This window comes from Sus scrofa, chromosome 5 (genome assembly GCF_000003025.6).
Source record: "Sus scrofa isolate TJ Tabasco breed Duroc chromosome 5, Sscrofa11.1, whole genome shotgun sequence".
Taxonomy (NCBI): Eukaryota; Metazoa; Chordata; class Mammalia; order Artiodactyla; family Suidae; genus Sus; species Sus scrofa.
This window is the reverse complement of record NC_010447.5, coordinates 50,859,961-50,885,698: the sequence shown is the minus strand read 5'-3', so window position 1 is coordinate 50,885,698 and position 25,738 is coordinate 50,859,961. Positions and strand designations below refer to the sequence as shown.

Genomic DNA, 25,738 nt, shown 5'->3' with positions numbered 1-25,738 from the left:
GGAGATATAAGAAAGGATTTTTAGAAAGTCCGCAGTATGCTGTTTATCCCTTTCCCTCATGGAGACGAAGTGGAGGAGAGGCTTCTTCTTCACCTTACATCAAGCAAAATGTGCTTCAAAGGGACACACTGGCTTCCTGTTGTTCAAGGGACACTGTTGACTGATGTCTGACACAGGCTTGGAACACCTAAAAGCAAGATTTCTATGGCTAGAGATTCCTGCTTTGATGGTGAGACAGGGCATGACACATGAGTCCTTTCCATGGATCACATGAGGGCCACATGTGCAAAATAAAGCTGGCCTTGAACTACCTTAGGTCCTTCCCAAGTTCTTGGGGGTTGGGAGGGCAAGAGAACTCATCAAGAAAGGCTGCAGGTCTATGGAGGAAGTCAGGAGCTGATGGAGGACCTGTGAGCCATGAGGCAGAACAAGAGAATTCCAGTTCTGCAGGTGAGATGTCTTGGTGAGGGCAGGAGCTCTGCAAAGAACCTTTGATGCACCTCATGAGCGGGTCAGCTTTACACATGAGCCAGTCAGGGGGAGCCAGTGGCAGATTGCAGTAGTCAGGCAAGACCTTCTCTTTCTGCCTTTCTCTTTTCTCCCTTCTTTCTTGACCCCAGTCTGCCTCTAGCCTTGAGTCAGGGAGAGGAAGCTGACTGAGTCAGGTGGAGGACAGGGAGAAGCAAGAGAGGAAATTGAGAAAAATTTGAATATGCGGCCCCAACTGGGAATGCAGGTCCAAGTTGGGGAGGAGGGAAATTTTAGCTTTACATTCTGTCGTTTTGACTTAACTTTTAATTATTTGATGAGACTCTTTTTTCAGGGAAGATAACTTCATTATCTGAGGATGTCTGGAACCACCAATTCCATTTTCCCAGAATTTCTTTCAGGAGCAGACGAAGGGTTAACCCCATAAGATGAACCCAAATCAAGGGTGAAGGAAACAATGATTTTGTATTTGAATCCTACTAGTTCTACACCTTCACACTTTCAGAGAGGAAGGTTTGTTTGTTCTGTTTTGGTTTCTTCTACAGGCAATTCCTTGAGTCTTCATTCCAAAGATGCTTTGTTCTCAAGTGGGGATCACACTCATCCTGTGTACTATGCCCTTTATCCATGAGAGGTATGAAGAAACCTGGGGGTAAGAGCAGAGGATGTATGTAAACTGAAACCCCACCCAGATGATTACTTCCCTGTCTAGTAAATTTCGTCTGAAAATTTCTCCCACAGGTAGAACTTAGACTCCTCCAAATGACTCGCCAATGTGACTGTTGGAATCATCTGGAAACATTTTTAAAACTATTTTTCTTGCTTTTTAGGGCAGCCCTGTGGCATACAGTAGTTCCCAGACTAGGGGTCAAATTGGAGCTACAGCTGCCTGCCTACACCACAGCAATAGCAACGCCAGATCTGAGCAATGTCTGTGACCTACACCACAGCTCATGGCAATGCCAGATCCTTAACCCACTGAGTGAGGCTAGGGGTCAAACCCACACCCTCATGGATACTAGTTGGATTCATTTCCGCCGTGCCACAATGCAGATTCTTTTTTTTTTTTTTTAACTGCAGATTCTTATGCTCTGTCAGAGACCCACTGACTTAGAATCTCTGGAGGGTTTAGGAAGAGTCTTACACATCTTTCAGGTAGTTGTGGTCCACTGGATTATAAATTGGCCATATGGAAGGATGGGCGAGGTATTTTGAGAGTGCTGGAAAATGCAATGAATCTATTGTTCCAAAAAGACTAAGTATTGTGGTGAAAGGAGTGAGGCCTCAAGAGTTTCTGCTATGTATTCTTTTTAAAAAATGTTATCTTTGAACATTTAGATTGCTATTTTAAGCCACTAGATAAATGTTAGAATGTTTATTGGGTTGGTCTTTTCCTACTATATTGGAACAAAACATTACTTCCATTATAGTGGCTTCTTAGCCATCTGGTAATTCTGTTGATGGGAGCAAAAATGGAAAACAGAGGGCACTATTAGCCCATAACTCCAAAACATAACAGTTGCCTGATTTTTCCACCCATCTTGCCAAAACGAGGCCAATGACAATATTGTTTCTAACCCACATGCCTCCCTCAGGCCAATTTGGAAACCCCTCTCTTGTGACAGAACAAGTCTGTCACTGATGTGAAAGAATCAGTAGGTTAAAAATAAAGATTAGGTCCAGGAGTTTTGCCAGCCTCAAGAATGTGTTTCATCAATAGAGCAGGGTATAGGATAATGATCATTCTAATTTTCTTTGTCTTTTACTTTGGAACTCTTTGCCGTTGTTGAATAAGGACCAAATGAAATGCCATGCACTGCTTTATTAGTGTTCTTTTAGCCAGTATATTAATTATTTTTCCTGACAAATGTCTGCAGGGAGGGGTGTTGGAGTAGCCTGATTTATGGCTACTTCACTTTGCAAGTCATATGCTCATGTTAGGATAGCACAAATAGAAGAATATTTTAAGTGCCAAAAATATGAAATGTTAAACTTGATTTTTGAGGGGTTTTATTTTTGTTCCTGATTTAGGAGCATTAATATGTTTTCTTGACAACTGAACAGCGAGGAAGATGTTTTGGCTGGTGTAAATACCTATAGGCTGAAGGAGAATGCACGTATCTGCTTACTGAGTTTTGAGTATATGGTCGAGAAATCTTATGTAAGGTGCCCTCTTTACCTAATCAAACACTGGAGGACAGTAGGACTGGGGGATGGCATTTTATTGTTCTTGGGTTGATGAGGAGGAGTGCATTGTTTGAGTGGTGAGGGAAAGAATGTTACAGTTATTCTCAAATGACTGAAGAGTCACCCTAGGGAAGAATGTCGTGATGCTCCAGGGCACAGAGTTGGAGCACTTGCCCTCAATCCTTACACTGATTTGGTCAAAAAGTACTGAGGATGATTTTCTTTCCTTACCTCCAAAATCTGTTGGTTCATCTCTAGCCTCACTTCTACCTTGGCTTTGATATATTTCTTATTTCAGGTCCCCCTGAAATAGAGGAATAGAGACAGGGTAGGAGAGGGAAAGGAGAAGAAACTGGCAAACCATTTACAGGTCTTCTTTCTCAGGTTTTCTCCTTTCTCTGATTGATCCTTTAGGCTTCAGTCAGAGTAACCATCACATCAGGAAGCCAATCATGTCAAGCCAATCATGTCACTTTCTCACTTCCCATTCTTTACTGATTCCCTGTAGCCTGGAGAATGAAGTCCAAATTCCTTATCGTGAAGAATGAGTCTTTTTCTAATTTGCCTCTTACAGATTCTGTCAGTCTTATCTTTTGTTCCACAACCTTTTATTGTGGACCTACTGAGCTACTTGAAGTTTCCTAAATATGTGATGCCCTTTCAGGCTTCCACGCTGGTATTCGTACTCTTCCTTGGACCTGGGATGTTCTTTCTCTTTAAGTCCTGTTCACCTTTGAGGACTCTGTCTAATACTATGGTCTCTCCCAAGGCTTCTCTGACCACTCCCGTAGCAGAGGTAGTGGCTTCTGGAGCCACTGTCCCAAAGCACTTTGTACATCTGTGTTCTGGTGTTTATTAATTCCATTGTCAGCCCCGCTGCCCTGCCCACATGACACCGTGAGCATCTTCGGAGGATGTAGTGTCTCTATTCCCAGCCCCCAGCACAATGTGTCTTTGCAACAGAGCTGTGTTGGAGCTCTTCCAGGAGGACTTTATCTCAATAGGAGTTAGAACTTCTAAACAATTATAGCTATTCAAAAACTGAAGAAGCTGCCTGGTCCAGAGTAGGTGCTTAACAAATAAGTGGAATATTGAATGAGCTGTGAACACTTGAATCTCCTGTCATCAGGAAGTCTTCGAGTTGTTTGATAGACTCATTCAAGAGTCATAAGAAATGTTTCATGATGAATCATTGAAAAATTTCCACCAAGAGGGATTGGACTGTATTTCACTATATTTTGGGACATAGCTATCATATACATACATATGATTAAAAACTTCTATCTACTTATCTGTCATCTACCTACTTGAATGATTAAAATAATACAAAATTTTTATCCACAACATAGTTCTTTCTCTCTTTTTTCTACATGAAGATTTGATCAGGACAGTCAAGTGTGAATATTATTTAAAGTATTTTTCTTTTTGCTTTCAGTAGCTAGGGCTATTCAGACCTTCTCCATTCCTTTGAACAAGTCTTCAAGGTAATTCTTGCTGCTATTGACAACTCAAGTACCTACATGATGGGAGTGGATTGAAAGAACTTAATACTTTGAAGGGAAAGGCAAAACCTCATAGTTCCTCTTCAAAGTTAGAGAAAAAGAAGAAAAATTATGCCACAAGGTAAATGACAGAAAATACATTTCATATTTTAAGATTGACTTGTATATGGTAATTTATATCTTTTTGAATATAGCACATATATAACTTTATTATTTATCCAACTTTTTAAAGTGTTGGAATTTATATAGGGAAGGTGCTACCTATTATTATGATGTACACTTTGGTGTACAATCCTCGCAAGTACAATCCTTGCAAAGTCAATCCTTGTGGTGAAGTGATGCTCTTGATCTCATTGAGATAGACGGTGTGTCCTAAAAGAGAATCTTCCCTGACACAAGGACAGGATAACATCAGCAGAGGCAAGAATGGGGCATGGTTAGGGAGGTAGGTAAGCTGGCATAACAAAGAGACAAAAAATTACAAAAGTCTACATCAACTATAGTTCAATTTTTAAAAAATTTCAGAAAAGCAAAAACACAAAAACAGAAAACTCAATTTACAAAAGTCTCAAACAAGAGAAGTTTGCTTCTCCATCATATGAGAGTGTGGAGGTAGGCTAGGAGAGTGGGCAACTCTGCTTGGTGAGGAGATCAGCCAACCAGGTCCTGACGGATGCTTTGTAGTCCTGAGGGCAGCAGTTTTCAAATGTTAGCCTGCATCAGACCCACTTGTAGGGCTTTTTAAAATACAGAGTGCTGGACTCCAGGGTTGCTGATTAAATATGTCTAGGGTGGGGACTGAGAATCTGCATTTCTAACAAGTTCCCAAATGCTGCTGCTGCTGGTCAGGGGACTAGACTTGAAGAGGCACCATCCTCCAGGGCTGCCCCATTCCCAGGGAAAAAGTAAATCAAAGAGATACGACTCAGAGGTTACACATATTCCTTCTACTCAGATTTTTTTTTAATTTAAATTAAATTTAATTTAATTTTTTTTTTTTTTTTTGGCTGCACCTATGTCACATGGAAGTTCCCAGGCTAGGGGTCCAATCGGACCTCCAGCTGCCAGCAACAGCTCACAGCAACACTGGATCCTTAACCCACTGAGCAAGGCAAGGAATCCACTCCGCATCCTCATAGATACTAGTCCAGTTCTTAACTCCCTGAGCCGTAATGGGAACTCTCTACTCAGATTTTTTTTTTTTTTTTTTGGCAGCATATAGTCAAATGGCTACATTTACCTCCAAGAGAAGTGAAAACACAGTAGCTTCTACTATTAAAAGGAAGACGAAATCATTCCAATATTGTCTTCTGAGTTACAGACAAAATATATTGTTCTGGTTTTATAGGTCTTCTGTGAATTTCTCAGCAGTGCTTTGTACTTTCCAGTGAACAAGTCTTTTATACTTCTGCCATATATATTTTTAAGTACTTTGTATTTTTGATTCCATTATAAGTGCTTTTATTTTTAATATTAAAATTTTGAATATTTGTTGCATGTGTGTAGAAATATAGTTGTCAGTTCCTTCCAAATTGATCTACAGAGTTAATACAAATCCTTAAAAACCCTTAGCAGGGTGTGCATGTGTGTGTGTGTGTTTGTGGCATGTGTGACATTGACAAGGTGACTTTAAAATTCACATGGAAATGCAAGACCTAGGATAGCCAAAATGACTTTGAAAAGGAATAAAATTGGAAGGTTAATATCACCTAATTTCAAGACTACGGTAATCAATAAACTAAGGTAATAGCAAAAAGGTAGAAAAAAAGATCAATGAACCAGAAGTGTCCAGAAATAGAACCACACATAGATGGACAATTGATTTTGAGGAAAGTGCAGAGATAATTCGGTGGAAAAAGGATTGTCTTTTCAACAAATAGTTGCTGGAATAATTGGACATCTATATGCAAAACAAACCAAAACAAACTTCAAATCAACTTTTATACCACACACAAAAGTTAACTCAAAATATTAAAATGGATCATAGACCTAAAACGTAAAACCTAAAACTACAAAACATCCAGAAAAAACATAAGTAGAAATATTTGTGACATTATGTTAGACAAAATTTCTTAGATATGACACCAAAAAAATGTGATCTATAAAATAAAAAATTAATTGGACCTCATCAAAATTAAATTTCTCCCTTCCAAAGGGTACTGTTAAGAGATTGAAAAGACAAACCACAGACTGGAAGAAAATATCTGTAAAGCATATAGCTGCTAAAGCACTGTATCTACAATATGTGAAGAATTCTAAGAACTCAATAATATGGAAATAACCCAGTTAAAAATGGGCAACATATTTAAACAGACTTCGCCAAAGAAGCTACATGCATGGCAAAAAACCACACGAACAGGTCCTTAATGTCACTATTGATTAGGAAAATGCAAATTAAAACCACATGAGATATCACTATATACCTATTAGTATGGCTAAAGTTTGAAAAATTGATATACTAGGTGTTGGCCAGGATGTGGAGGAAATAGAACTTTCAAACTATGCTGTTGGGAATATAAAATGGTAAAGACCCTTTGGAAAAGTTTGACAGTTTAACTTTCTCAAAAAGTTAAACATATGCTATCTAGCCATTCCACTCTAATGCATTAACCTAAGAGAAAAGAAATAATATGTGCCCATATGAGACTTCTGCATAAATATTCAGAGCAGCTTTATTTGTAATAGCCCCAAATTGGAGAATAGCCAAATGTCCATCAATAGGTGAATAGATAGACAAATCATGGCATATTCATACAATGAACTGGTACTCATTGATAACGTGGAAGGAACGAATGTAAAAATGACAACATGAATATATCTCAAAATTACTATATTAAGTGAAAGTGGCCAGATATTGAGAAAACAATGTATGAGTCCGTCTTTATTTTTTATTATAGTTGATTTAAATTGTACCAATATTTGCTGTACAGCAAAGTGACTCAGTCACACACACACACACACACACACACACACACACACACACACACGTATATATACATTCTTTTTTAATATATTATTTTCCATCGTGGTCTATCCCATCCCAGGGACTTTTTTTTTTCTTTCAGGCTGCACCTGTGGCATATGGAGGTTCCCAGGCTAGGGGTTGAATCAGAGTTACAGCTGCCAGCTTACACCACAGCCACAGCAACACAGGATTCAAGCTATGTCTTCGACCTACACCACAGCTCAGGGCAATGCCAGATCCTTAACCCACTGAGCGAGGCCAGGGATTGAATCTGCGTCCTCATGTATGCTAGTAAGATTCATTAACCACTGAGCCACAACGGGAACTCTCCAGGGACCTTTTGATAAAACTTTGAAATTGAAAACTTATCTGCATTGGCAGAGTAGACTAGGTGTTGCCTGAAGGGGTAGGTGAGATGATTAAGTGAGAGGAATTACAAAAGGCATGAGCAAATTTTGGAGGTGATGGAAAAATCATTATCTTGAACAAGGTAATTGTTTCATGGGTTTATACATATGGAAAACTTATCACATTGTAGACGTGTTTATCGCATGCTTATTGTATCTCAATAAAGCTGCTTTAAAAAAAGAAAATGAGAAAAAAGAAAGATCAAATAACATATGGAGCTATTATGTACCTAGAGTCAGTGATTGACAGGAAGATCTTTGAAGACCAGGATTTTAGTTCTGATTTCTCCAAATGTTCTAGAACTAGCTCATCTATCTGACCAAGGTAGTTTTGCCACCTGTAAAATAGCCAACATAATACTTAGCTCAGAGAAAGTGGTAGAGAAAGGAGACAGAATGGCTCGAAAAGTGCTGTCAGATTGTTTGAGGTAGGAATAATTACTATCACTACATATTCCCTTCTGCTTTCTCCTTAGTTTTACCACTCCCTGGAAATCTCTTTTGTCAGTCGACTTCAGTTGGCATCTTTTCCTGTTTCAAGCAAAATGTGTTGAGTCGGCAGATCTGACTGACTTCTGAAGTCTCTAGTGACTTGAGCCTGACAGAGTTCTTAACTCTTTTTGGCCCAGAAACTGAAGCTCAGGGACTTGTCAGTTTCAATCGCTTCGGAGGTGATCATGGCTTTTCCCCAAGCTTGGTCTTGCAGGGGCAGCTGACCGATCGAGTGAAGAATGAGTGAGTCTGCTTTTATACCCAAGCTGAAGCTTTGAGTAAAACCTAGCTATTATTAAAAGGGTGGGGGAGGACTGGAATGCATTATCCACCAGGTAGAACTTCTAGGATTTCCCAGACATGTTTCTTTTAGGGAATCATTTTAGCTGCCTAGAGCATCGCCCAGCACAGAGGCTGTTCATCCATGAGACCCTTGCATGGACGTTTCAGAGTAACAGCACTGAGGTGTCCACAAGCATTATGTAATGCTTACTGTGATGTAAGCATTATCACTGAACACTAAAGTCATAATGAGCAGCCTGTGGGGTCAGACAGGGTATAGAGGATGGAATGCCTCCCCAGGGACAACTGCTCCCTTGCCACCCAAATAGAGGAGAATTCCAGCCAGTAGGGTGCTGGGAGAATGCTGAACTACTGGCTCTGAGTAGTGGGGAGAGGCCTGATTAGTAGTGTCTTCCAATTTTCTTGGTTTAAATACTGTTGCCATGGCCAATTGCAAGCATCCTGTATGCTGTCAGCTGGCTCATCAAATTCTGGAGCCAGGGCAAGCCGGCTCCAGCACATCACTCACTGGATTCAATAAACCAATGGGCCAGGGCAGCCATAAAGTAAAGATACTATCTTTCTTCTTATCTTGCCCCTAGCTCTTCCCCTGGACTAGCTGTTACAGTTCATGGGCTGCTTAAGGTCCCACCAACACTCAGAGACAGAGATGAGACCTTCTAAAAACTAAAGAAGGGATAAGATATTTTTCCCCTTCTACTTTCTGATTAACAGTGTGTCTCGTGCAGCTTAAGTCAACCTAAGAAGATTTCTTAATTAGCAGGATCGTAGTTCCTTTTAAGGAAATTGATTTTCAATTTCTGGGCTGAAATGGTCCCCACAGATGCTGAGAAAGAGGATGCTGTGGTGTCTTCTCTGGAATATGCCCCAAGTACACTAGTTCTTAGTGGGGTCAGAGTGATACATCTTCTGGGGAATGATTGGGAAATTTGCTGAGAGTATTTTTAATTGTCTCAATGATTTATGTGTCACCATAGCATATGAGGAAGCAGGAATGGCTCAATATTTTGTAATCTGCAGGACAGTCTCCCACAAAGAATGGCCCTATATTCTGTATGACGACTTTAGATGCTCACATTAGGCATCCATGTAAGTGAAAATACTGTTTACCATTTTCTAAGGCTGGCTACCATTTTACCTATGAACATACAGTAAGTTTGTACCATGTAAACATACACAAAATTTTCTAAAAATGCAACCACCATGCAAATGGAAGGGAAATTATGTCAGGTTTTGTTGAGAACATCATCACACATGACAATATATTTAATTATCTCCTGATCTGGAAAAGCATATCCTTGCCTATAAGATGATTTAGCATTTGTAGCTGTTGCCCATTCAAGGTGATTTTGAGTATATAAGAATACAGTTGTTTAGCCTTCATTTCCAATTGTCAAATATAAAGAAAAGTATTTCGTAAATCCAGACATTTATTGTAAATTAAGTGCAAACGTGAAGCCACTTCATTATGTCTTCTCGTGTAAAAGTGTTTGAACATTTTCACATTGAAAAGCTCATCATTTCATTAAATTTAATCTGTCCACTATCCACTCAGGCACCCTAGGAACTAGGAAACGCAGCTCCTGTCTCCTTCCCATGCCTTAGAATCATTCACTAAGTTCTGTTGATTCTGTCTCTTAGTTGTTCCCTTCTTCTACTTACACCAGTGCTGCCATAATTCAGCAGCACACTATTTCTTGTCCAGCTCTTCCAAATATACCAATTCATCTCTCATTTTACAATCTTTCCCCTCCTCCAACCCATTCTCTATACAGATGTTATTTTTTCTTCTTTCTTTTAGGGCTGCTCCTGTGGCATATGGAGGTTCCTGGCTAGGGGTTGAATTGGAGCTGCAGCTGCCGGCCTATACCACAACCACAGCCGCAGCAATAATGGGTGCAAGCCACATCTGTGACCTACACCGCAGCTCATGGCAACGCCGGATCCTTAACCCACTGAGTGAGGCCAGGGGTCAAACCTGCGTCCTTAGGGATACTAATCAGTATCTTAACCTGCTGAGCCACAACGGGAACTCCCACACAAAATGTGAAATGATCTTTCCAAAACACTGCTGAACACTTCATTGGGTCCTAGCAGAAGGGAGTATAAAACTTATATGTCTCAGGATGAACCCTGAGACAGTCATTGTTGATCTGCTCTCAGATCACGCTTCAGCACAGTGAACCATCCATGCCACTTCATTTCTCTGAGATCTGGACACACTGAGGTCTTTGTTAGGGATCCTTTCTCCTCAGTCCTGCCAGCCTGGCAAATTTCATTTCCGTCCTTTAAGACCCAGCCCATTCCTGTTTCAAACATCCTTGATGTGATGTCTTCAAGTGATCCTAATACTTACCTTTATTATAATATTTATACTGTTCGCCATTAGAACAGTCCTATTACCACCAGGCATGATGCCAGCCCATTCCCCCACTGCCTTGTCCATATGAGGAGAGGGTGGGGAGGGGAGAAAAAAAAAGATAAAATAAATTAAAATATTAGTGATCTTGATCTATAAATTATGTACAATTAAATGTAGTTCACAAGATACATAATTATGCTTCTCACATCAGAGGACAATTATAGTTGAGATTAAAGGAAAGTGTAATACGAACGTGTCCATTCACAGGTAACAGGATGAGAAGTCTCCCAGAACTTTATGCAGCTGATTTTTACTTGTTATTGCACAACGTGAATTTGTAGGGGAAAAAAACAATATACCAACCCTTGGGTCTCATACAGGCAAATTAAGATTGCATTCCTCAGGCTGTTGCAATAGGACTGGATTCTGCCATTCTCATTTAGAAAATACCAAGAAAAATTTATGTACAAGAGTAATTGCTATTGCATTTGGGTAAAGCTGGCAAGTTCTTGCTGCTAGCATAGCTCAGGAAACACCACTGAGTAAACCTAATATATTGGAATAGATGTTGTGGTGTTTGGCCCACAGTCTGATAGCTCTGAGGGTTAACCTGAAGTTGTCAGTGTTTGGTACTAGATGTAAAATTTCATAGGTTACCCTGTAGTGGTTAAGACTTCTTATGCATCTTATACTAAATTTTTAAGCAGACTGTCATCTCTAAAGTCCAAGTCTTCTGGAACAGTCTGCACTGCTAATCTTGCAAGCAAAATATCAATCTCTATCCCATGAAAACACAATTTGATAACTGGTACAAATGCCTCTACAACAACAGCTCTTAAATCTTTTATTTCTTCCTGTAACTTCAACTTATCACCGAATGACGTGAAAAAGTCACTTCGATCGACATGTCTTGGCGCAACGCCTAACGCAGCAATATCAGTACCTTTTGTATACACTCTTATAAGATCCAAACGGAAACATTTTTCCACCAACAATTTCAATGACAGATGGTGGAAAGATTCTTGCTTTCACTGATTTCTCGTATCCACTCTTTTACCAGGTTATTTAATTCCCCCAAATTAAAATCCTGCGCTGCAGTTCCTCTTCCAAAACCCCAAAGGGCTTCTAGATTAATTTCTGTGTAAGTAGGCAGCCAGCAGGTTTGCTTAGGTGCTGCGTAGCTGCTGGGGGCAAGTTGTGGTCGGCGCGCTTGTAACCTGAAACTATCTCCCGCGCGGGCCCCGCCCACTCGCCCGCCCCGCCCCCTCCTAGGCGTGGTCCACTGAGGCGGGAGGAGAGGGCGGTGTGCCAACCGCTTCCGGCGCCCGCTCCCGCCCAGCGAGCGTTTCTTCTTCTCTTTATCCCAACGTGGCACCTGAGCGCTCCTGCAGCAAAATTCTGGAGCCTTGGCTGGATTCTTGCTGAACTCCAGAACCAGTAAGTCCTCCACGTTACCATTACAGCAAAGTGCGGTCACACAGTTCTTGCCAGAACAGCAGTGAGCATTATCATTTTTCCAGAGCTTATTATATTTCCAGACCCTGAATATACACTATTTATGACCCTCAAAAGAACCTTATGCAGTATGTTCCTGTGTTCTCTTTCGCAGAGACAGGGAGTCAGGCTTCTCTTAACTTTGAGAAACTAAGTTACTCTTGGTGACTAACTCACAAGTGGTGAGGTAGATATTCTGTCCTGGTGTGTGCAGCCCACTTCTTTGCATAATCAAGATCACAGTTAGCAAGGGTAGGAAGGAGAAAGAACTGCTCGCATCTAAAGATACGCCAATCAGAGCGAAAGTGATGAGAAGAAAAATGAGACTAAATGGGCAATCCAGAATTATCGCTCAGTAATTTTTAATGCCATTCTATAGCAGGTACAGCAGCATTTGTTTCTGTTTTCAGAAAGGACACTGACTTTAAATAACGTACTACTAATGTCGGTATTTTAGTTTGTTTTAAACATTTGAATTCTTTCTGGTGTGTTAACAAGAGTTAAAAATTTACGTACCACTTCTAGAAAACAATATTTGTGAACTAAAAGACATGTTACTCTTCATTTTTTTAAAATATAGATTTCAGGGCATAGTCACAAATATTTGCTCATTTGGCCCCACCATGGCACTGTGATGGAGAGAAGTGGCTAACGGTGTCTAATTTTTGCACACGGTGAGATACCAGGTGCAATCAGGTACACAGCGATTTCCTCAAGGTCACACAGCTAATCCAAAATAGGGCTGAGACTCAATCTTAACATCTTCCTTCTCAAATTACCTATGATGCCTCACCATCCATGTATCTTTTTTCTTAAATTTTTAAATTTTCCTTAAACTTAATAAAAAGCAGTATGGAGATGTGAAGGCAGTTTGTTTTCCTTCACTAGATTTAAATTTGAATTCTTAAAATTTTTAAATATGGGAGAAAAGTACTTCATGTAGCTATTTATCGGGACTTAAAGGCTGGAAACTGGGGGTATGTACAAGTTATTTCTGAAATTCTACTTTTAAAAAATGATTCCGAATATAGATTACAGTTGCATCACATGGTTGCCATAGCTATGAGCTATGAGGTTTTCTTATATTGAAGTTTTTGAATAATTAAATGAACAGCAGTACGTACAATGTAAATTTCTTACATTTAATTAAAGGATACCTCTATATAAAGCATTATCGTTAAATGTACATATAATGATTAAAGGGTTTAGTACATATAGAGTAATTTTCCCTAGTGTTTAAAAGGTCACTAGAAAGAAAAAAGTGACAAATATGCTGTTTTAAGCTTTTTTTTTTGCCACTTTAAAAATGTCACAGTGAGTGAAAGGAAAACGCTGCCCGATAGCAGATGAATGGGTATTGACAGCTGCACCAGTGTTAAATACTGCATGGCAGAAAAATCTAGGGAAGAAAAACAAACTGCATTCACGTTTCCGTATTGCTTTTTATTAAATTTCAGTAAAGAGACTTTAACTTTGATTTATATCTGAATTCGATAATGAAAGCAATTTGTGAGACAAATCCACGTACACACAGAAAAGATAGGTATATAAGACATTTTAATCATGCTCTGAATGTAAAAATTATCCTGACAACACATGTGATATTTTATGGTGTCCATATGGTATTGCATATGCAGCTTATAATATACAACTGGTATCTAGATAACATATGATATAGATGTAAAGCACACCCTACAAGCTTAGAATTCTGTGGTCACACACACACACACACACACACACACACACAGAGGCACAATATTCATGCTTTCTCTGTGCTGAATATACATTATACATTTAACCCCTGTGTCTATGTATTCATAATGTGAAGGGCTCGGGTTACTTCCTGGGGGCGTGTTAGATTTCTTTTGGCTTGAACAGTTCTTTCCCCAGAAGCCTGGAAAATTCATCATGCTGGATAGCCAGGTGTTCTCCATTTGCAAATATTATTACCTCGTAGGATTAGAAAAAGGTTTAATTATGAGAGAGGATAAATAAACAGTGCAGGAGGCAGAAAGGCCTACCAGGCCCCATTGTTGGGGGGGCCTGTCCTATAGACCCAAAGTCTATCCTCCATCCATGAGCAGTTATAATGCAGGGGTGGGATTTCTAAGCCGGAGCCTCAGGTCCCTGCTGGCAGACTCTGATACTCTTGGGAGGAGGATCCTGGAGGCCAGTGCCTTTTGTTCTTGATTGTTTTTTTTTTTCTTTTTTTGGTTTGTTTGATTTTTGGTTCCCATGTGTTATATTTCCGTCCATTTATTTATTTATTTGAGGGTTTTTAAAAATTTTTTTTTTTATTTTTAGGACTGTACCTGCGGCAAGTGGATGTTCCCAGGTTAGGAGACGAATTGGAGCGACAGCTGCTGGCCTATACCATAGCAACAGCAACATGGGATCCAAGCCGAGTCTGTGACCTATACCACAGCAAGGCTGGATCCTTAACCCACTGAGCAAGGCCAGGGATCGAACCCACATTCTCATGGATACTAGTCAGGTTCATTACCACTGAGCCACAATGGGAACTCCTCTTTGAGTATTGTCGGTTTACAATGTTGTATTAGTTCCAGATGTACGACAAAGTGATTCAGTTATACACCCATTTTTTTTTCAGATTCTTTTCTGTTGTAGGTTATTAAAAAAAATATTGAGTAATACTTTGTTCCCTGTGCTATACAGTAGGACCTTGTTGGTTATTTGTTTTATATGTAGTGTGTATATCTTTATTGTTCTTAAACATGATGATCCTCCTACAGAGCAGGTCTGACCGATGTTTCCCCTGAATAATAACCATATTCCCAGGAGAATCTGGCCTGCCACACCAATCTTAGCCCCTTGTGTGTCTGTCTCCTCCACCAGGCTGGAACAGAGACCCATCCTTTTCTCCTTAGATCCCTGCTACCTAGTGTCTTAACTGTCATATAATAGGTGCTCAGTAGATATTGAGTGAATACATGATGGCAGCTCTATCTTGACCTACAGTGGTACACTTCGCTGGAGTTCTTTAGTACTAAGAGTAATTTGTTGTACTCTTGTTGTCTGATATCACAAATAGATGAAGTCTGTCTAAATTCTTCTTGAGTTTTCTCACTTTCAGGACCCTCCTTTTGAAGTAATTCTTTCAGTCTCTACTATCACAGTTTGAATTTGTGCTGGAAACAGTAAGCCCACATTTATATCAAAGATGCGATTTCTTCCTGTCCTTGGGGTTTCTGGTTATGCGTATTAAGAAAAGGAATTTGAGAAAGAATTACCAGACATCACCTTGGGTTACATAGTTACAGTACACAAAGAAATCATGAATAGTGTTAAAGGAAAATACTTGGACTTTGGAGTTTCATTTTTTAAACTTTGCACACATCTTCAGGGAGTATAACCTAATACCAAAAATTACATTAACAAAATTACTTTGTTGTATAATTAGAGTACACTACCAGCATACATAAATTTTGGAAGTGAATGCTGTCAGTTTTATTTTTAAAAATATATCTTGTGATGGATGAATAATAATCACACCTGGAAACAGTTTTACAAATAAAAAAATTAAATTGCATGAAATTATAGTCAAAGGTGCTAATGAGTGTCAGTATTGCTTAAAAAGAGAAGAGATTTTTAGACCCTCGATATGTGCTTATGTGTTAACTAGATGTATTTATGTCTCACAGCCAACTATTCTGTAGTTTGAATGCATAGAAATGCTATTAATGCTTTCTGAGCTGTGGTCATGTGTATTATTTTTCACAGAAACAAAGCCTCTAACCCTTATTACCAAAGAAATCTTTCCCTAGATTTATAGGTAGCTTGAGCTGTATACACATGATACAAAACAAGCCCATGAAAACTAAACCTCTGTCAACCTGTCAGTCATTAACACCTAAGTGATACCAATTTTTTTTCTTGTTGAATCAACTGATTTTTCACATAAAGTCAGACAAATAAATATCCTATTATTTACTTTCCTACTGACAAGGTTGTAAGAATGATGATGACTTTTAAAAGAATCACCTGATCCATGGTTTCTCTTCCCAAGTTATCCTGCAGACTGATGGGATACCACAGTTCCCTCACCTCCTGGGCCACTTGCCTCCATGGTTACACCCATTTAAAGATGATCTCCCCTGGGTGTTCTTAGGGAAAAAGGAAGGATCATATTTCTGAACTGGCTAAAATTATGTAATTGGTGTTTTCCAACCTCCATTTCTGAACCAGGAGAGCTAATGTTTGTTTTCAAGGGGAATAACAGTTAGGCTGATTATTGATTTTTTTCTTCTTTCAGTGGGGGTCGAAGCCCACAACTTTGCTCTTCACACTTCACCTTCTCTCTATTGCTCCTGGGATGATCTGTAGAGAAAAATTAGGTGGTTGTAAATCAATATCTGTTCATGCCACGTGCAGTTGTTTCTGCCAATGGAATGACCGGAAACACATTTCTTGCTAAAAAAGGATTAGAGTAGGTTCATATTTTTTTGTTGAGTGTGTGGTGGGAGAAGAGATTTCTGTGAACCCACCAGAGGTTCTGTGTCATTGAGTTGGGCCAGAGAAAGTTGATTTTGGACTCCCAGAGGGGCCTGGGTTGGGAGAGGCACGTTAGGAGCCAGGGGGTGGTTCTCCTCTCAGGATATATCACTTAATCTGAGAGAATTTGGGAAGGGTAAACTGTAATTTTGTAAGTTAGAATTTGGCTGGAATACTGCGATCGATACCTCTCTCGATAAAATTACCAAGGGACTGTTAATGATCCCAGGAAATCTGACCATGATCCAGATTGCTGGAGCATTTATAACTCTCTGAAGCTCTAATTCCATAAAACCAATAAGTGAACCATTCATTATTTAATTGGCTTTGCTTGCCAATCATAATGGCCATTTGGATTGATGGTACAGTCAATAGAGTCTGTCTTTAATAGGCTTGCATGTATCAGATTGACCTTTTTCATGCTGTTGTCTTTAAGCATATGGATATAGTGGCATCAGAGTGAATTTCACTTGTTTAGTTGGATTTTCTAGGTGGCTTAAATTACTTCTGTGGCTAAGTTGAGCACATTTTGAAAGTCACATGAACTCTTAGGTTTATATGCCATAACTTAATCTCAGGGAATAGCTGATGTGAGAATAATTTAGGTGCTAAGAAAATTTAGTACATCAGATAATAGCTTACTAAACAGTACCCTTGAGGTTTGAAGACTTGATGTAATTTCTGAAGCTGTGTATTCCCAGAAAATAGCCTAGCATGCATGGAAGAGAGTTCAAGGAGCCACCATAATCTTTTATAGTACTGGGGTTCACCTTTGAAATCTGTTTTGGACTTGTTTCATCTCTAATTTCAAATTTATAAAATGTGAGCTTCTTGGTAGACTTTTTGGTTACCTTACTATCTTTGAAACTCTTTTTCATTCTCAGTATCTTCTCAGAACTTATAAAATAGCATTCAGAATCCATAATAACAAAGTCCTTGCTCTAAATTTTGTTTATATTCTTATTATTTTCCAAGAAGAAATGGCCATGGTTCTTAGCCATGTCAGCTAACTCTGAAATTTACCCTCCAAAATGTCTCAGTTGAATGCAATTTTAAGAATATACTTTAAAAGATACATGATGTATGACTTACATGAGATATACAAGTTTGTTGTTTTTCCAATCCGTATTTTAATACTACTCATACTTCATATATACTTGTATATATGATACTATCTACAAGTAGTACAAGATACTATAGTATCACATATACATATTTTTATACTATATATATATACACACACACATACACACACTAGATGTGCTACACATCAAAACTCATAATGTTGAATTTTGGGGAGAAAGGGAGGAGACTTGAATTGCGAAGGGCCTTCAACTATGTATGTAAGGTTTTGCTTCTCTCAAAAGTGGCTTGAAGCAAGTATGACAAAATATTACCATTTACTTAAACTGTGTGTTGGATATATAAGTGTCTATTATATTATTTTTCACACTGTCCTATATTTTTAAGATATTTGAAATAGAAGATACACTACCTAAAGCCATTTTCCTTGATGTTGCATTCATACTGAACTTTTTCTCATCAATTGCTTTTTATTTGACTTCTTACATTCTTATCCCTTTTCTTCTTTAAAACCAGAAAATTACTTTGGCATTGTTTAAAGAATGATGAAAATCTCATTTAGATCTGGATTGCAAAATCCTTGCTAATTCATGAAAGCATTTATTTTTTAAACATTAGTTTAAGTCTGTTCCTCAGACTGTCACATCTTTCTTCAGGGGTTTCTCATAGTCTTTAGACGACTCCATCTGCTCTTCTAAAAGGAGAACATCAAACCAGTTTGTTAGTTGTGACACAATTAGATCTCAGATGCTCAGCTGCCTGACCATTTGTAAAAGCATTTTCTGGAAATTAGGAATAGACCAAAGCACTCTGACTTTCTCTAAGGCTTTTATTTAGCCTTCATTTTTTGTGACTTTGGTTTATATTTCTGTTCAACTTCTACCGGGAACATGAATAATTTTTGTTCAAAGTCATTCTCCCCGAATAGTACTACAGTTGCTTATTAATGGATGGCTATTTCTCCTTTTCTTCTACTTTTTTCCTCTTGTTGAATTGTATGGGTAGCAGATATTTGGTCCTGTTCAAAATATCCATAAGACATTTAGTGTATGCCAAAAATTTTTTGGTATTTGGTTCTGCTCAAAACCATTTGGCATGGACCAAATGTGCTCTTGGACTTTTGGGATAGGACCAGATTTCAAGGACCTTTTGATGTGGGCCATATGTCTTATGAACCAAATGTCTTGCAAGGGAATTACGTTCTTTCGAATTCTCGGCAGCTAATTCGTATGTTTCCCTTAGTTTTAAAAATTAGCTGTGACTGAAGAAACAATGTATGTAAAAACTGAGTACACCTCCATTTAGTTAGGCAGAAAGTAGGTATATCCTCTTGAAAGGCCAGGAGATCAGTTGCCTTACCAACAGGGTCTCAAAATAGCAGAACTTTAGTGTGGTCTTTGATATAAAAGATCGGAGAACTCAGCTTTGACAGTTTAGTCAAGCAGACTTGATGTGTCCTAACTCACAAGCACTGATGTATAAATGAGAATGGCAGTTCATTAATATGCTCTGTGAATGCCATGAAATGATACCAGTGGTTCTTCCATTCACTCCTCTTAGAGGGAAACAGAAAACCTAAGAAATAAAAGTATAACTGGGAGGTTTAGTAATTACAGTAGCAGAGCAAGAGGAGTTGGTTGGATGACCTTGATCTGAAATATTCCTCCTTGTGGCTAAGTTATTTGGACTACTCACACCATTTGGCCAGAGTGCTGCTTCCTCTGGACTATCCCGGATAAACTTTAAGAAATTCTCCCTCTTTTGGATTCATATTTTCTAGGCTTCTTGATGTTCATTCTTCCTTCTTCCTTTCCTTTCCTTTCCTTTCCTTTCCTTTCCTTTCCTTTCCTTTCCTTTCCTTTCCTTTCCTTTCCTTTCCTTTCCTTTCCTTTCCTTTCTTCCTTCCTTCCTTCCTTCCTTCCTTCCTTCCTTCCTTCCTTCCTTCCTTCCTCTCTTTCTCTCTCTCTTTCTCTCTTTCTTTCTTTCTTTCGTTCCTGACTGGCTGAAGTAGAACTGAATGTGGCCATGGATTTATGTTGGTACTTTAGGTAATATATGTAAAACCCTCAGCCTAGTGTCACAGAGGAACAAAAGTGGGTTGCCGGTTCTAGGGACTGTGTGTACATTTTAGTGGCAAAATCTTGGGTTCTGTGACCAGTCTGCCTGGAGTTGAATTCCAGTTCTGCCCCTGACCAGTTGTATGGCCTTGGGTGAGTTACTGATTGAATTTCAATTTTATAGAATTGTTGCTAGGATTAAATGGCATTAAGCACGATGGCTTTTAACATTACATTTAAAACTGCAAACATTTTCCACTGCTTATCTTTTGTTAAGATGACACGTGTCAGTCATGATTGGTCTTTTGTTTGAAACAAAGCTACTCATTTAGCTTTTCTCTTTGGGTAGATTATGTTTTAGGGGGCCCATCTATCTTGTCTTACATTTCTTCTTGATGATATTACTAATTTTCCCTTTTTACTTGTTGAATTCAGGATTGAAAACATACCAACTACAATAAAATCTCTAAGTTATTGCTGAAATAAAACAAGGCTCCCGATAATATAAAGTGACACATTTAGTATTATACATAGTCCTTATTATAAAGCTTGAGCATCCAAAATAAATTTTCTGTAGTTTACCCAAGAGACAATTATTTGTGTTTCTATTACAAAGCCGGTTAATGAACCACAACAATACTTTCCGGAGACAATATATACATTTTAATAATCATTGTTATTGTATATTTACCCCTACAGAGTTAAAGAGAAATGTTCTGGAGAAAACTTCCCAAGACCTGAAGTTGGCCCTTGTGCCCTACTGCTCTCCCAGTCTCCTCTTGTGGGTCATCTTCTCTCAAGTGTCCCTTCCAGGGCTAAAGACCCAGATGCTCCAGGGTGGTTTCACATGGTAGTCTAAGTTAATTATTCCCCCAGAGTTGTGCCACATGGTTGCCCTGCTAGTGGCAGCCCAGCATCACCCAGCTTCCTGCTTTCATCTTCCGACCAGCCTCTTGGTAGTATGGGCACCAGTCCCAGGACCATCGCTGTAGTAAGAGGGGAGGCAGGAAACTATTACATATTGCATCTCTAATGAAGAATGAGAAAAAGAAACTAACCGTGCTTTCCCACCATACCTTGAGTTCTGTTCTCTTTAAGTTTTTGTCTTTGTATAAAACTTGAGCTCAAAAGATAAGTTTAGGGGCTAAAATGAGAGATTCATGTAGCCTCTGGGCTAGGAATGTAGTTAAATAGATTTAGTCACTGACTCTTAAATAATATTTTCCAGGAAAGGGACAATCTTGTTGAGTATGATGGCCATGATGGAGAATGATGGCTGAACAGGCACAGGGGAGGGGGCAGGCATAGTGTGGATGTCTTGGTATCTTCAGCATTTGTGAGTCTTGGAGCAGAGGGGGAGGAATTAGAGTTAAGGAGTGGGTCGAAAGGGAGAAAGAAAGGGGCAGCTAATTAGTGAAAGTGCTTGAGAGGCCAGTGATGCCAGAACATACTCCTCTGAGCTTCAGAATTCTTGGGGAATAGACATCCTGTGGTTGTAGCCAAGGTCCCTTCTCCCAGAAATGAAGACCCTTGAGAAAGTGTGATAAGCGGAGGAGACTAGTCTTTCACAACCCTTCTCACCTGGCCTCATAAAGCCGCATGGAAGGTCATAATGTGATTTCAAGAGTAAGGAGGCTCTCTCTGTTCCCTTTTTCTGCTTGCTTGATGATTCTTGAAACCTTTTTTTTTTTTTCCTAAGCAGGAGATAAAAGTTTTCATTCAATAGAGCAAGAAAGGAAAGGGGCAGTGGGCATACTTGTTGGGTGGTCATCTTCCCTCCCACTATGGCTATGGCCATGCTTGGCCCAAGCCTTTCTCTTTCCTTCCTGGCATGTGTCCAGCACTTCTCACTGATGCCCTACTCTGGAGTCTGCTTATGGACATAAAGCATCAGATTGTCCAGAATTTTGGTTCTCAAAATGTGTCCATGAACCAGCAGCATTAGCATCACCTAAGAATTTGTCAGAAATGCAGATTCTTCAGCCCCACTCTAAACTACTGAGTCTGAATCTACTTTTTAGTAAGACATCTAGGTGATTTATATGACATTAAAGTTGGAGATGCTCTGGCTGGGAACACCTCATATCTAGCCTTAACAGAAATCTGATGTATAAATAATGGTAATCCTCAGAGTGGTTTTTAATAGCATGTTGATTATTTAATTTTATCATGTTGTTAACAGATATTTATGGAGTGCCTACCAGATTCTTGGTCTACATGTGCAAGGAGTTAGGAATGCAGGAGTAGTCCCTGAAGCACAGAGTTCACAGCATGGCAGAGTTACAAAAACAAATTACAACAAAATAAAACACTCAAACAAATACCATGTAATTCCTCCCTGGCAAGTTTGTTCAAAGCTATATCCTCTAATTAAGGCTTTATTTTTTCCCCTCATGTCTTTTACTTGTCTCCCCAAATCCATGGACTTTATGAAATTTTACCCTTTTTCCATTTCTTTTTTCTACTTCATAACTGTCATCACATTGCCAGTATAAGCCTCTTGAAGTAGTAATCTCAAGCTCAATTAGAAAAGCAAACACATAAAATTTTTCAAAAATATCAGAATTTAAGAATATTTGCTCTTCTGTTTTCTCAGATTATTTTCTAGGTATGCATTTCATCTTCAGTTAGCAGTCTTCCTTCATTGTTGCATGATGTATCCTGGACATTTACTTGTTTCTTGTTGAAGTGTAGTTGATCTACAAGGTTATGATTTCTGCTGTACAACAAAATGATTCAATCATACATACATACATATCCATTAATTTGTGGACTGGAGTCTAAGTGATCATTTTTTTGGGGGGGGGGGCTAGGGGGCTAGGGGGAAAGAAAGAATTGTATTTATTTACCAAGCCCAGCTAAACCCATTTAATTTTTGGAGATACTAGAAAATACTTTAAAAATTACCATCTACAATAACAGCAGGGCCCCAGGGATACCATTACAATGAGAACACAGTGTGTTTTAGGTGAGCTTAGAGGATCTGATTCTGGTGACTTCAGAAAAATACTTGGGAGCATCCTGTAAAGAAGCCTCATCTTCTGTGGGAAAACAGGTGCTATCTCTGTTTCCAGGGCTGCTGTAGTCCTTTGAAATCAAAACCTCCAATTGATTTGAGTTTAGGTCTCTTCATCAATAAATTGATGATGTGAAAAAACTGATGATCTTATCTTACAGATATTGATGGCATTTATCTTATTTTTGAGATAGTTTTATAGAGCATATTTCTCTCTCTCTCTCTCTTTTTTTGGCCACATCCATGGCATGCAGAAGTTCCCAGGCTAGGGATTGAACTGATGCCACAGCAGTGACTTGAGCCAGTGATAAAGCTGGATTCTTTACCCACTGAGCCACCAGGGAACTCCCAGAGAGTATTTCAGTTTTTTGGATGTGACTTGTGCCCCATTCTGCCATTATGCTTTTCCTAGAAGCTTATTCAGTATGGTTTTAACAACGAAGTAAATGAAATTTTCATCTTTTGGCTTTTATTCAGCAGGTTTGGCTATTTTTGACTTTACTGCTATTGTTTACTGAGTTGTAGCTGTCACCGTGCTGACCCAGCAGGTTCCTTCAGTCTGGGGAAGAGTGAGGAGCATTTGCATTGCTTACTCAGCGTGTTATTTCTCTTTAGAGCAAAGTGCAGTGGCTTCTGGTCAATTTTTGAATTGATTTTAGGATGGCTTTTAATGATTTATAAAGCAGCATTTAATCCCATACATCTAGGTTTTGTTTACCTCCTGAAATCAGCAACTACATGAAAGTGTCTGAGGCTACATGGGTCTTCCCCTGAAAGCAAACACACGAAGTAAATCTTTGGAGAAGATTCTGTGTTAGTCTCTGCCTGCAGCCAAAATTTCATATGTGATCATTTGATGTTTAAAAAATTGAATTTCAGTGACTTAATCCTTTCAAATTAAAGGTTTCAAAAATTAAAATTATGACTCGTGCATATAGAAAGTGAGCACGTATCAAAGATTTGTATCTCTGTTGGGGAAAAAGTCTATAAATTAGAGTGTGACTTCAGAGTCTGGGTTATAGTCATGGTAAATAGTAAGTTAACAAAAGTACATTCTTAAAGAGAATTAAATGGATTTTGGGCAGACCTATTAGAGAATGCCACGATATGACATTGAAAAGATAAGCTGTAATCCTTTTGCTTTATTTTCAAGTTTTGGATAATTTTTCTTAACAAATCACCCCCCCATGATAATAATTAACTCCAAAGATACAAAATAGTTTTGTTACATTGTGTTTTGTTCTGTTCATTTGCATTGATGCAGCCAGGGATGTTTACCTTGCACATATAAGCCTTTCTGGAATATGTGGGGAAATCTAGAGCTGGGCAGTGCTGAGCTGCTGTTACACCAGAGAATCAATTTCTTTAAGTCACTGTCTGAGTCTCCAGTTGCACATATGTTGCAACAGTGTTCTGCAAGTTCTTTAAGCTCTGTTCACTTTCTTCAGTCTTTTATTCTTTCCCTTCTTCAGATAGTATAATTTCTATTGTCTATCTTCTCAGTTTCCTGATTGTTTTGTTTGCTTAAAAAATGACTAAGGGAATAAAAATTCAGCACAAATTCTGCACAATTCTGTTGAGATACAGAATTTCTGTTACCTGAGCAGATAACAGAGAATATAAAGAATATCTTTTTACTATGTTTGATTAAGAAAAAAACTAATTACTTGGAGACTAATTCTTCATTTCAACAGAGAGAAAACTTAATTCTAGTCTTTCATTAAAGCATTTTTTTTGAATTAATGATGATTTAATTCAACTTTGCTGATTTTTTATACATATTTCTTATTTTCATACTCATTGTTTACAGGTATTCCAAACTAAAGCAAATAAGGTTCTGTAACCTTTCATGACTTTCTATATCCATGTAGATTTTCTTTGTTATTCTATTCCATGTTCTGAAACAAGACACTTTAAAACAAAAACCACTTTCCTTTTCCTTTGGGAAAAAACTCATACACACCCCATTTTCTTGCATTCGCATTTGTACATAACCATTCTAGTACACCTTAAACAACAGAATATTTAACCAAAGTAACTAACTTCTGTTAATCAGAGAAAAGTTGGAGGTAGTCCTTTTTATTCTTTTTGAAAGCAGCAAAACCCAACACACTTGCTAACAGAAAGCAGCAAAACCCAACACACTTGCTAACAGAACTCAGAGGTGTAGCCTCTTTACAATGCACAAGAAAAAGAAACAAAAGCATGTATATTAAAATTATGCTTACTTAGATATTATGTCAGGAATCCAAGAATAATACAATGATTAACTAAATTTAATATTAGTTTTAAAATGAAAAAAGATCCTGGCAAACAAATTTCAACTGATATATTACAGAACATAATTATTGCTGATATAAAATATTTATCAGGATTATATTTAGTTGAACATGTAATTTTCCTCAATTAAAAATGTAAATATTACTATCTGAACTTATAAACTTATAAAATGTAAAAAACCTAAGACCTTCAGATTTCTAATTTCTTTGTGATACCTAAATATAAATCTTAAAAATAGTATGCTTTTATTATCTTCCACATTAATAAAAGTAAAGACAGGAAGCTCTTTTTAAATAAAATTAGAAAACTCATTGTGATTTGTCCAATACTATTCACCCTCATTACATGAACTTGGTTTATTATATAAAAATGCTTCGGAGCTAGCAGTTTCTGTGGAATATTCTGTTTTTGTTTTTTAAAGCCTAGCACATTTAGAGCATTAGAAGTTCAGTTTCTTTATTTTATGATAATTCTGGAAATACTAAATTTATGCAAGCCCTTCTTGGTCTCTGTAACCAAGCAGAACAGAGCTGATTTAATTGTAGAGGTTTTAAGTTTTAATGCATTAATACCCTCCAGAGGTAGGAAA

General features: G+C 38.4%; 1 long non-coding RNA gene and 1 pseudogene across 1 annotated transcript in view; one reads left to right on the top strand and one right to left on the bottom strand.

Annotated features, from left to right (window-relative positions):
• On the bottom strand, positions 11,143-11,898 carry LOC100153435 (annotated as a pseudogene).
• LOC110260723 overlaps positions 12,035-25,738 on the top strand; it is a 437,770-nt gene continuing 424,066 nt past the window's right edge. Inside the window, exon 1 of the long non-coding RNA XR_002344078.1 lies at positions 12,035-12,144. This is a non-coding gene — a long non-coding RNA (uncharacterized LOC110260723). The remainder of the gene's footprint in view (positions 12,145-25,738) is intronic.